The sequence below is a fragment of the Balaenoptera ricei genome, chromosome 10 (assembly GCF_028023285.1).
Source record: "Balaenoptera ricei isolate mBalRic1 chromosome 10, mBalRic1.hap2, whole genome shotgun sequence".
Taxonomy (NCBI): domain Eukaryota; kingdom Metazoa; phylum Chordata; class Mammalia; order Artiodactyla; family Balaenopteridae; genus Balaenoptera; species Balaenoptera ricei.
The window spans coordinates 9,072,262-9,086,418 of NC_082648.1; the positions used below are offsets into that span (position 1 = coordinate 9,072,262).

The window sequence follows — 14,157 nt, forward strand, 5'->3', positions numbered from 1 at the left end:
TGCTGAGGTCCATCACCTTGGTTTTCACTATTAAGAGGGGGTCTAGGTGGTGGTGCTCCACGTCCTCCAGGAGATGGTCTCGAAAACTCCTCAACTGAGTTTGAGCTTGAGTTGTTTACATCTGTAAGGTATGGCACAAGGATAGAGCGTCGTGGAGATAGAAGGCTCCCCTGTCACTTTGATCTCTGGTCACATTTCAGACAGTCCCTTTTTCCCAGAACCTGCTTCTCAACTACCAACTTCCCTCCTATCCTTAGCTTCATTTCGCATCACTCCTATTCATCCACATACTAGTCATATTGAGTCTTAGTTCTTTGCTCCTGAGACAAACATGTGTTTGTCTTCATCCATATTTACAGCTGCTCCCCATCACTCACATTACCTCCTGAGCTCCGCCTCTTGTTAGCATTATGGTGAGTTGTATAACTATTTCATTATATATTACAGTGTAATAATAATAGAAATAAAGCGCACAATAAATGTAATGCACTTGAATCATCTAGAAACCATCTCGTCCCCAGTCTGTGGAAAAATTGTCTTCCACAAAACCAGTCCCTGGTGCCAAAAATGTTGGGGACCACTGCTGTATGGAACTGTGGCAGTAGACATACAATTCTACGCATTTGTCAAAAACCATAGAACTGTACACCGTAACGTGAACTTTATTGTATATAAATAAAAGCACAATCAACCAGGGTGTGGGGGGAATCTAAGATGAAATGCAAGTCGAGACAGATGACCATAACTGAGTACAAATGAACCATATAACCATGCTGACAGAACAGAAACAAAGGTCCCGACCTAGGTAACCTTGGCAAAGAGGATTTTGACCAGATAATGTGAAGGCAAAAGACAAAAAGAGCTACACACAAACGTTGTTCTGTGATTGTAAATCTGTTTTGACAGGTGAGTCAGGATCTCTGAAACTATTGGTGTAGTAGAGTTGAACAAATATGTAAACATATTGTAGTTGAGAAGCAGGTTTCTCATTGTAGTTAAAAGAAAAAGAAGGAAATGGAGAAGGCTAGAATAAACTTTGAGTTGCTGGACTGGAATTGAATTATCAGTATGTACTCATGTTCTCACTTATGTGTGTGTGTGTGCGTATGCATACACAAACAGATACAGAAATAAATGCACATATGTGTGTATGAGTTAGCATACGTACATGTATTTCCTAACTCTGTTCAGTGAGAGGGGCTAGAATCAGTGACAGGTTAGTAGCCATGAACACACCACCTAGCTGTTGGATCTTGGTTTCTAAATGCCATTCTTCAGTAAAGGGAACCAGGGGTCCTTGGAGAAATGGTTGATTCCAGGGCTAGAACATCTTGGGTGTCAGAAAGTAAGGAACTGCTTAAAAGAAAAAGAGATGGGGCATGTCAAAAGGTATCTCAGAGAGCACTCAATGGCCAGTAAGAACTTGAGCTATGCAATAAATAATGATAGTATTGGATTATGACCCAAAGAATAAAATAAGTATTCTTAGGTCCCTCCTGAGATTAATGAATGAATGGATGAATGAGTGAATGGAAAAATGGTCACTTTTCCTTGCAGAAAAATTCCACTTAATATATTAGAACACCACACTAATATGTAACCACAGGCAAGATCCATCAGTATATAAATAGGATATCTGCATAGTCTTAAAGTATCTCCCACAAATATTTAATATTTATAACGGGAGCAACAGTAAGTTTACAGTAGAGAGTCCTCGTAGGTATCACCTTAGCCAAGAAGTGAAGGTTAACATGACCAATAATACATACTGACATAATGTGCCCCTGATATGATGCGCTAAGAAAAGCACAGCCGATGACACCTTCCCAATAATGCACAACCTCAATCCAGTCATAAGCATGTATCAGAAAACCCCAAATTGAGAAACATTCTACAAAATAACTGATCAGTACTCTGTCATGTCAAGGTCGTGAGAGACAAGAAAACCTGAGGAATACATTGGAAGAGCCTGACTAAGGAGCCATGATGACTAAGTGCAGTGTGGAATCCTGAAGGAGATCCTGGGACAGAAAAAGGACATCACTGGAAAAACCTGGTGAAGTCCAAGTAAGTTCTGTACTTTAGTTAGTAACATTGAGCTGAGGTTAATTTCTTAGTGTTGCCAAATGGTCTACGGTTATGTAAGATGCTAACCTAAGGGGAAGCTGGGGGAAGAGTATACAGGAACTCTCTATACTAATTTTGCAACTTTTCTGTAAGATTAAAATAATCTTTTAATACTGGCATTAAAACAAAAAAGGAATAGGATAACGTAAAATGCTATTTTGATATACAATTTTTAATGAAATTAACATTATTGTAAGATAATGTTAATTACCAAATTTAACTCAAGAAGCTTAGGAAAAGTTGAATAGAAAATAACCATGAAAGAAATGGAAGTTATAGGAAAACAACTGCAGCAACCTATCACTATAACCTCCACCATCAGTGGACATAGCAAATTTTGATATATAAATTTTTATATCATTAAAAAACATAATTCTTACTTAAATTGTTCTAAAATATAGATAAGATTAACAAGTTTCTAAATTCATTCTGTGAGGTTCACAAAACAAAATATGTAGACCTGCAAAGATATTTCATTAGGAAAAATTTTCAGTTAACATCTAACTAGTCAACGCTGTGTTAGAAGAATAATATATCATGTTGAAAGAGGATTGCAAGCACAGTTCAGTATTAGGAAATACTGAACCCTACTTCCACTATTGACCTTCTACCCTTGCTGATGGCCTCAAAATTTTTACTGAGAAGTTCAAGGAAATCAGAAAAGAACTGTCTCACCTTAACAACCACCAAGGTGACTAACCCACAGGCAATTCTAGCCCTATTTTCTGGCTTCTCTCCCATTATAGTTGAAGCCTTCTTCCTCCTTTTACTTCTACTCTGAATTTCGACCCCCATTGGCTAGTCAAGGATTTTGCTAGCTTACTCCCATACCAATTCCACTCTTGCTCCAAAAGTCTATTCTCCACCCCCATTCATTTTAAGATCACATTATTCTTACATTCCACCATTCCAAAACTTCTTCCATTCCAAAATTCTTCCATTCCACCATTTTATTCCATCAGAACAAAATCCAAATTTGTTACTATGGCCAACACCCTACATGGTTGGCTGTCTCTGAACTTGCTGACTTCTCTACTTAATTCTATACTCCATTCTAGACCCACTGATCTTCCTGGTATTCCTCCAACATACCAAGCTTGTTCCTACCTTTATCAATCATTCTTCCTCACTTTATTCAAATCAGCTCAAATTTCACCACTTTGAAGCCTTCTCTGAATACACAAAAACCATCCATCTCGTTAACCTGCTTTTTAAAAAAATTTTTCTTCTGGTAGATTTTTTTTAAAGACCTAATACTTTTTAGAGCAGTTCTAGGTTTATAACAAAATTGAGAGTAGGGTACAGAGATTTCCCATGTACTCATGTGCCCACATATGCATAGCCTTTCCCATTATCAGTATCACTCACAAGAGTGGTATATTTATTTCAGTTGATGAACCACATTGACATATCATAGTCATCTGAAGTCCATACTTCACCTTCAGGTTCACTCTTGGTGTTGTATATTCTGTGGGTTTGAACAAATGGATAATGACATGCATTCATCATTATAACCTCATACAGAGCATTTTCACTGTCCTAAAACTCCTTGTGCTCTACCTGTTCATCTCCCTGCCTACCCCCACAGCCGTGGAAACCACTGATCTTTTTATTGTCTCCATAATTTTGCCTTTTCTAGAATGTCATAAAGTTGGAAGCACACAGTATGTAGCCTTTTCAAATTGACTTCTTTCATTTAGTAATATGCGTTGAAGTGTCCTCAGAGTCGTTTTGTGTCTTAAAAGTTAATTTCTTTTTAGCACTGAATAATATCATATTGTCTGGATGTACCACAGTTTATTTATCCACTCACCTGCTAAAAGACATCTTAGTTGCTTCCAAGTTTGGGCGGTTGCGAATATAGCAGCTATAAATATCCATGTGCAGGTTTTTGTGTGGATACAAGCTTTCAACTCCTTTGGGTGAAGTACCAAGGAGTGTGATTCCTGGATCATAATGTCAGGAGTGTTTAGTTTTATAAGGAACTGCCAAACTGTCATCCAAAGTGGCTGTACCATTTCAAATTCCCATCAGCAATGAATGAGAGTTCCTGTTACTCCACATCCTCACCAGCATTTGGTTTGTCAATGTGCTGGGTTTTGATGATTCTAATAGGTATGTAGTAATATATCATTGCTGTTTTAAATTGCATTTTCCTGGTGATGTGCGATGTGGAGGATCTTTTCATATGCTTGTTGCCATCGGTATGTTTTCTTTGGTGAGTTACATGCTAAGGTCTTTGGCCCATTTTCTAATCAAGTTGTTTGTTTTCTTATTTTTGAGTTTTAAGAATTCTTTGTTATATTTTGGATAACAGTCCTTTATCAGATGTGTCTTTTGCAAATATTTCTCCCAGTCTATGACTCCTCTTCCAACTCTCTTAACTGTCTCTTTTACAGAGCAAAAGTTTTTAATTTTAAAGAATCTGGCTTATTAAGTATTTCTTTCATGTATTGTATTTTTGGTGTGATATCTAAAAAGGCATGCTTTTTTTAAAAAAATTAATAGTCTTCGCTGTCAGATAGCCAGCACTCAAGATCCCTACTTCTTGGTAGTCACAGTCTTGTGTAATCCCCTACCAGATTATATCAGGATTGGCCTGTGTGACTGATGGCACACTGATGGCAGAAATGGTGGTATGTCACTTGTAAGATTGAGTTACAAAGGACATTGTGGCTTCGTCTTGGTCACTCTCTCTTGTTCTTCAATCTCAGTCTCTCTGTCCCTCTCTCTCTCTTTCTCATCACTTGCTTTGGGAGAAGCCAGGTGCCTTAGCCCTATGAAGAGGACCCATCCTTTACAGGTGAGTCTCTTGGAGCCTCCCATTTGGTTTCACAGAGGGGAAAGCACCAAGAGGGGAAGGGAAGAAAAAGTCTTCTACCTCCAGTCCTTCACTTACCACTTGGCTTCTGATAACAACTTCACTCTCCCCAAATTGTTTCTAACCTGGATGGAGGTGGGCTGAATGACAGGGATGGGTCTGCTTCCTCCTAGTAAGCCCTGCACTGAGGTGTCCAGCTCCAGGTGCTCAAGAGTCTTTGGTAGTGACTAGTTTTAAAATGAGAAAGATTTTGTTTATAGGTGGATCATATAATCACCAAGGTCAACTCTACTCGGTGGAGTTAAATTACACTAACATTTCCTTCCTTGAAAAACTTTTTGTTTTCCTGTAGTTAATAATCATCTTTTTCTTCATTTGCTTGGTTTCCTTTCACATCTAAGTCTTCCTGCAACCTCCAACAGACCTGTTAAATCTCTCTCAACACAATCTTTTTCACCCTCAAACTTGTCAGATAATTTGCTTTTGTCCTGGAAATTCCCTTTTCTCCTTCTTAAGTAGGATGATGTACATCCTGGGTTAAAGAAAGCCTTTCTTGGTTTTCTTTGTTTGAAGTACGTCCTACCATATCTTCTTACGAATGAGTGCATGAGAGGCAAAATATTTAGAGATTTTTATGTCTGAGAATGACTTTAGTCTAGGCTTATGCTCAATTCATAATCTGACTGGATATAAGGTTCTAGGTTAAAATTATTTTTACTCAGAATTTTTACAACATAATTCCTGACTTCCACTGTTGTTCCACTATCATTCTGATTCTCAATTCTTTGCATATGACTGCTTTTCTCACTAGAACTTCAGAATCATCTTTTTATCCCTAACGTTTAATTAGATATATGTTGATGTGGATCTTTTTTCCATTTCTTGTATTGGGCACTCAGTATTCCCAGAGGGTCTTCTGTCCTGGGGCCTGCACTTTAAAAGAGGCCCCACACAAACACCAAAACAAAGGCATTGTTTTTTTCTTTCACTTTCATTAGAAAATATTTTTAAAGTTCAGCAAGTAAATTAAAAAAACAGGAATTGTGGGAGAGGGGCACAATTGAACATGAGGTCCCCAAGGCCTGAGTATGCAGGATTGAGAATGTGTAAAGGTTCAGAATAAGTTCACAGCTTCTGCCCTGGGGCATCAGACAAAAAAAAAAAAAAAAAAGGCTAGTTTTGCTTACATTTAGTCACCTCAGATCAATCAAAAGCATGAAGGCAGACAGGTTCTCCCACCCCCCCCACCCCCACTGTAACTGCACTCCCAGTCACTCCTATGCTCAGTGGTATAGTTTGCAGAGGTGCTTAAAAATTCCTGGAAATCCTAAATCAGAACTGAGGCAAGAGGGAGGCAAACTTGCCCAGCAGGTTCCCACAGGAGCTTGACCAGGTCAGTCCTGGGCCCAACCAGCTTCCAACCTGCTGTTCCAGCAGACAGCCTGCCCCCTCCCTCCTCCCAGCTTGCAGGGACAGTGTCCATCCGGAGGAACTCATGGCTCCCTTGGTCTCTAGGCTTGGTCTAAAAGGCAGTCTCCAAGGAACGGGCTTCGGGAGCCAGACAGCATGGGAAACATGACCTGAACCTAGGGTCTGTCTTGGTTTGGAACTTGTGAATGTTTAGAGATATGTATGCGGGCCTCCATTTGTATTCCTGCACTGGGCCCTGCAATGTTAAGTGTGAGCCTTTGGATAATAACTGGACACTTTCAACATGGAGGATCATCCTTAAATTCTGGAAAATGTGTTGTAGTGTTTCATTGATAATTTCTTTCCCAGTATATTCTACTTTCTTTGAAATTTGTGTTGAATTTTTTCTCACCTATTGACCGTCTCTTCGCATTTTTGCTCTATTTTATGGAGGAGTTCTTAACTTCATCTTCTGTTGAACTTACCATCAACTAAATTTGCAAGGACCAATATTTCTTTTTATCTTGTGCTTGATTGTTTATTTAATAGCATCCCGTTCTTGTTTGAAGGATGCAATATGTATTCTTGTTCCCTCAGAATATATTAATTACAGTTTCTTAAAGGTTTGTTCTACTCCTCATATTGTCTGTTTCCTCTGAATTCCCCTTTTACTGTTTCTTTACTTGAGTCTTATTTGATAGAGATTTTCTTCAAATGTCTGGTGATTCTTTGCCTTCTGTTCATACATCGGAGTTAGACACCAAGGCGATCAGAAAACTCTATGTGCATTGAAAGGATTTTTGTAGAATCATGTACCTCACAGTAGGATGATTGAGTGGCATGATAGCTATTTTGTTGAAACTTATCTCCAGGTGCTGTCTCTGAGACAGCTCTGAGTCTTCAGAAGAATCTTCCCATCTCCTGCTTGGCAAGCATAATCCTCACTGCTGGCGCTTTGGAGCTGGCCAGGGTAAGAGGTTGGACATTTCTCCATTTATTTTATAGGCTTTCACTTGATTGTCCTGTTTTTTGAATAGCATCTCACTTGTATCTTCTTCCATAACAGTCGCAACTGTCCAGTGCCTCTCTGGTTCAGTTTTTCTAGACAGTAAACCCACTCTCTCCTGCTGCAATAAGGGAGGATATGAACCTGTTTCCAGTCACCTGTCTCCCCACCATCATCACTCCTCCTCCAGGCTAATCTTCGCATGCCTTGTGTCTACAGTCCTTGAGCCTTGCCAGGGTTCTGTAAGACCATTGGCTTACTTCTATTTGGTACCACTATCCCTGCCCCCAGACGTGCACAGCTACTGGAGTAAGTCTTTCTCCTTTCTGTTATGTCGTTAACCATTCTGCTGGTTTTCAGTCCTTATATATTGTGGCTGTTAATTGTCCTGTAAGTTTTATCAGAGATGATGTTTGCATTTCTGTTTCTTTTCTTGTTGTTCTTGTTTGGACTTCGAGAAGAAAGGGATAGGAAATGTTTTTACTGTTAACACATAAGTCGCTCTCAGTTATATTAAGGAAATAGGCTAAAAATAGACCAATAGGCTAAAAAATCAAAACAAAGGCTGACAAGGCTTATAAACCAAGGCTTCTGTTCCCATCCTTCCACTCAAACAGCTCACACCAGGGTAACCAGTGACTTCCAGCTTGCTGAAATATGTCAGTGGATATGTTTCAGTCTTCATCTTAACTTGCTTCTCAGAAGCAATGGACATTATTTACAGTTCTGTCCTACTTAAAACACTCTCTTCCTTTGGCTCCATGATACTGTGTGTACCTGTTTCATAGTCTAACTGTCTGGTTGCTCTACTCCTTACTTCTTTCATTTATCAAATATTCATTGAGTCCCTCTTCTACACCAGTTATTTTACTAGGAGTTTAGGATGAATATAAAAATCATGATTCCCACCATCTAGGAGTTAAAGCCTTGCATGTCCTTTGTAGATGCATATGCTTCCATTTAGCCATGAAGTTATGAAATTCCTCTAACTTTGTTTTAGATTCTTTTCTCACTATATACTATCTCCTTAGAAAAGTTCATACTAAAAAAAAAAAAAAAAAAAGGTAACTATGTGAGACAGCAGATGTGTTAACTTGATTGTGGTAATCATTTCACAATGTATGTGTATATCAAATCATCACACTGTACATTTTAATTCTATACAATTTTTTTTAATATAGAACACTTCACTAATTTATGCGTCATCCTTGTGCAGGGGCTGTGCTAATCTTCTCTGTATCATTCCAATTTTAGTATATGCTGCCAAAGTGAGCACTATATACAATTTTATTCATCAGTTACACCTCAATAAAACTGGAAAAAATAAAAATAAAAACTCATCCTTGCCCGCGGCTTCAATTATTACGTATGTGCCATGATATAAAGTTCTGTGTCTTGCCAAAACCTCTACTGAGCTTCACACCTTTACCTATATGACATCTTCATTTAAATATTTTAAAGGCACCACTCAGTACAGTATTTCCAAAACAAAATTAATCTGATAATCCTAACTCTAGAGACCACCATCCAACCACTCATGCAATACAAAATCTATAGCTTTAGCTCTGTGTCATTCCATACAAGATCCACCACCAATTTTTGTCCCCTTTTCTAAATATTCCTCAACTTGTCTCTATCTCTGTCGCCACCTCCATTCACCTATGCTCTACAGTATCCTCCCTACTTGGTGACCTGTAACCATTTTCGCTTTTCCTCCAAATTCTTTTCCAAGCTGTAGTCTGCAGCCAGGGTTAGCTTTTCAAACCATATATGTGGTATATGTGATATATATCACATATATGTGATAATGCAATGTGTGTCCCCAACAAAAACCTATTCTGTCCAGCCAGAGGACCAGGAAACAGACAGCCTAGCATGGCAGAAAACATTTAGACAATAATCCCTCTTCTACAGTCAAACACCACAGAAAAAGCTATGGCCCCAAGTGGGGAGCCTAGACTTCCACACATGCCCGGCTGTAACAAGGTGCCCAAACCTGTGCCAGAGTAAAGTCAGAGAAGACTGAGGAGGAACTGGAACTTTCACCCCCACTTAGCAGTTTAAGACCCTCATTTTCCCCCCACTCCACAGAGTTAGTGGCAACCAGATGGGGAGCCTGGACGTCCTCCCTCATCCAACAGTAACAAAGCACTCCCTCCTTTCCATACTGGGGTGGTGTCAGTGGAGACTACACGGAAAGCAGTAACAAGACACCCCTACTCCTCCCAGACAGGGTGATATCAGTGGAGGCCTTGTGGGGAGCCAGAATTCCATCCTTCACCAGGCAATTATGGGGAACCCCTCCCCTGCTTGAGAGTCAACACAAGTTGAGGGGGAGATCTTTACTTCTGCCCCTACCTGGCAGTAATTCAGTACCTCCACCTTTTACCTGCTGGAGTAGTATCACAGAAATCCAGCTAAGACAGAAGATTTTAAATAAGATCCAGAGCCTCTAATACCTAAAATATCCTGTTTCAATTGAAAGTCATTCGTCATACTAAGAATCAGGAAAATCTCAACCCGAATGAAAAAGACAATCAGTAGATGCCAGACGAAAAGGCCAGAGATATTAGAATTATCTGACAAAGAGTTTCAAGCAGTCGTCATAAAAATGCTTCAATGAGCAATGACAGACATGCTTAAAACAACTGAAAAAAAACAAAGAAATAAAAAGTCTCAGCAAAGAATCAAAATGTATAGCAGAACCAAAAGGAAATTTCAGAACTGAAAATTATAATAACCAAAATTTTAAAACTTAATGGAAGGGCTCAACAGCAGAGGAAAACAATCTGTGAACTTGAAGACAGAACAATAGAAATGACTCAATCTGAACAACAGAGAGAAAAGAGACAGAACAACAAACAAACAAAACAAAAAACCTAACAGATTCTTAGGGTCCTGCAGGAGTATAACAGAAGGCCTAATATTCACGTCATCTGAATCCCAGAAAAAGAAGACATATAGGGCAGACCTGAGAAAAAACTCAAAGAAATAATAGCTGAAAAATTCCCAAATTTGGCAGAAGACATAAGCCTAAAGATTCAAAAAGGCAAGCAAATTCCAACCAAGATAAACCCAAAGAAATCCACACCAAGACACATCATAGTCAAATATTTGAAAATAAAGACAAAGAAAAAAATCCTGAAAGTAGCAAGAGAAACAACTTACCTATAGGGGAAAAACAATACAAATAACAGAAAATATGAAAGCCAGAAAGAAGTGGCACAATACTTTTTAAGTACTGAAAGAAAAGAACTGTCAATACTGATTTCATGTAGTAAATTTATCTCTCAGGAATGAAAGGGAAATAAAGACATTGGATGAAGGAAAACGAGAGAGTTTGTCACCAGCAGATCTACCTGAAAAGAATGGCTAAAGGAGGTTCTCTAAACAGAAAGAAAATGATGAAAGAAGGAACTTTGGAACATCAAGAAGAAGAAAACAATGGAAAGGGGGAAATATGGGCTGATAAAATACATCTTCCTTTTTCTTTTGAACTTTTTAAATATGTTTGACTGTTAAAGCAAAAATTATCTAATAGTCTCGGATATGGCTCTAAATGTGTGTAGAGAAGTATTTAAAACAATTATAAGCAGAGAAGGGTAAAGGAAGACATACAGGGAGGCAAGATTTCTACAGTTCAGTCAAAGTGGTAAAATATTGACCCTCTTAGACTATTAAAATATATGGGTATATAATGTAATACCTACAACAACCACTAAAAAAAAAAAGCTGTACAAAGAGATATACTCAAAATACTATAGATAAACCAAAATGGAATTTTTAAAAAATATTCAAGTAGCCCACAGGAAGGCAAAACATAGGAAATAGAGAAATAACAAGATAAACAGAAAACAAAAAGTAAAATGGTGCACTTAAGCCCCAAACATATCAATAATTACATTAAGTGTAATTGGGCTAAAGTAAACAAAATGCTTGAAAATTGGGGTGGTTCTGGACTAGAGAAACAGAATAGCCTACACCAGTATAAAAATTTGCCCAATATTTGTATTTATATATAAATCGCATACACTTTATGTAAACCCATCTAACGTTGTTCAAAATAGTATAACACCTGTCAAGGGCCACCATCAAGTCTCTTTCAGACATCCAAGGACTAGAAAATTACTGAAAACAAAAGGTTACAGATTCTCAGAAAACCCACATCCTGTAGAAGCACAGCCAGCCCAGATACAACCATGGACCAAAACAGATGTGAACCCCCCCCTCTTTCCTGCACCTTGCCCTTTAAAGCACAGTAAAAGACTCATCCCCCCCACCCTTCAGGGCCAACACCACTCTATGCGTTTGGCCCCCTCCTTCCTTGGAAAGTGAATAAAAACTTTCCTTTCTACCCTTGTTAATACTTCTGTGAATTCTTTCACAACCCACATCAGCTCACCTAACATTTTAGGTTAAATATTTAATATTTTGTATAATTAATTTTTGGTACAAATTAATTAATTTTGTACAATTAGTAATAGCATACAGAACTTGTACACAGTGTAAATAACTCACACAGAGCTTTCAGCTCAGTCCAGGCCTTCAGTGGTAGGTATTATTACAAGGACAGAAACTGGGTAGGGTTTCTCATCATTTGCAGTATGATACTCTCTCCAGCCCTGAGTCAGCCACATGATCACGAGGGTAAACAACTGATAGACTTTACAACCATTCCGTATGCATACAGCCATTCTGTTTTTCACTTTTGGAACAGTATTCAGTAAATTACATGAGATATTCAACACTTTATTATAAAACTGGCTTTGCCCAATCAGATGATTTTGCACAACAGTGGCTGACGTAAGTGTTCTGAGCACGTTTAAGTAGGCTAGGCTAAGCTATGGCATTCGGTAGGTTAGATGTATTAAATGTATTTTCAACTTAGGATATTTTCAACTTACAGTGGGTATTGGGTGCATAACCCCATTGTAGGTTGAGGAAGATCTTTATACACTCCTCCTAAGTGACCTCTCTAAACCCACAGCTTCAACTGCCACTTACACCAGGATCAGTAAATACTAAGCAGACATGCTACAAATTCCCCCTTCAACCAATCCCCCAGTTTGGGTGGACTCACCTCTATTCTCTAGGTAACCGCTTAAACTGTGCAGCTGGAATTTGAAATGAAATCTTTTTTCCATTCTGGATAGATACTAATGAGTGCCTATTTTGAGTCCACTAACACTTTTTCTTGGCTAAATTTCACAAATCATTCCAATAGTCCATCATAAAATTCCATGCTGAAATCCACTTGAAATTAAAAAGAAAATGGGAAGAGAAATTGGAAAAATAGTCATTGACAGAACAGAAATAGTTCTATGTCCTTAAAAGAGATCAGTGGAGGCCTTGGAACTACTTTCCTATTTAGATGAAAAGCCCTGAGACAAGCGGCTTGATGAAGCCAGGCTAAGGAACCCTCAAATCTGATGTGCTCTGGTGCAAGCGCATGTGACAGATCACTGATGACATGGAATACTTCTCCCTGAGGCAAACTAATAAATTAATAATTCTTTACATTAATGATCCCCAAAATCAGTGTATTATTTGTTGAAATATATTAAGGAGCAAAAAGGAAATTTCAATTGATTTGATATAACCGACTCATTTTATAAGAGGAAGCTGGGGTTCACAAGAGGCAGAGATACAACTGGTAGAATCTACATCTCTTCACTCCCAAGTCTGCCCATCACTCTAAACTTGTGCCATTTTAGTTTGTCATTTATACTGTGGCATATACATACTGTGAAGTATAAATATGTCAAACCAACTAGTTTTACATAAACTCACCCACACCCTTTTGCAAAACATATAGTGTAAACATAAAGAAAAACATGGGTGACTGTTTCCATCCCCCACTGAACCAAACCAGTTCTAGAGTAAGATGTTCTCTGCTGTCTGTGGCATGGCTTCCCAAAGATGCTCACCTATTAATTCCCAGAACCAGTGAATATGTTCAATTACATGGTAGAGGGGGGAATTAAGGTCATTAATCAATTGACCTTGAAATAGAGATTATCCTAGGTTATCCAGGTGGGTCTCAACGTGTCCTCAAATGTGGAAGAGGGAGGCAGTAGAGTCGGTGTTGGTGACTCTGTGATGTACTGTCAGAATCAACCGACCTTTGCTGGCTTCAAAGATGCAAGAGGGCCAAGGAAAATGGGCAAGAAAATGGATTTTTCCAGAAAGGCTTCAGACGGGAACTCAGCCCTGCCAACACATCGTTTTCAATCCAGTGAGATGCCTTTCAGACTTCTGAGCTACAAAACTGTAAAATAATAGGTTTATATTATTTTAATTTACTAAGTTTGTGGTAACTTGTTATACCAGGAATAGGAAAACCAATATACTTTCCATAGGCTCATTTCATACTTTCCTGTGGTCATAAGGAGTTGGCACCTGATTATAAAGTATTTATGAGAGGAATAAAATGGTCATTGGTTCTAAAACAAGGCAACTAAGCAATATGTTGCCTCATAAAATAAAAACCCCCTCTCAAAATTTAGTACAAATGAACATTTATTGAGCCCATATTAAATGGGACATGGTTAAGAGATGCCCCTCTTCTGTCTGTGTATAATTCCTGCCACTCTGTTTATCCTCAAGTAGGTACCTCCTGTGTCTCACTAGTCTTTTACAATTATTCAAGCTCCTATAATGGAATGGAAGGCTTGTTCAGAGGCCCAGAATCTTCTTAGAAAGTTGTGGTTAGTAGAGTGGTGGTCACAGGTAATGAGAATCTGCTTCGTTTTCTAAACTAAAAAGCAAAACAAAAACAAAAATGAAAACATGA

At 38.5% G+C, this 14,157-nt stretch overlaps 1 non-coding gene across 1 annotated transcript; it reads right to left on the reverse strand.

Annotated features, from left to right (window-relative positions):
• Nucleotides 1-8,535: 8,535 nt before the first annotated feature.
• On the reverse strand, nt 8,536-8,638 carry LOC132373899 (U6 spliceosomal RNA). Its single transcript, XR_009505555.1, has one exon. It is a non-coding gene; the product is annotated as a U6 spliceosomal RNA (small nuclear RNA).
• Nucleotides 8,639-14,157: the final 5,519 nt, after the last annotated feature.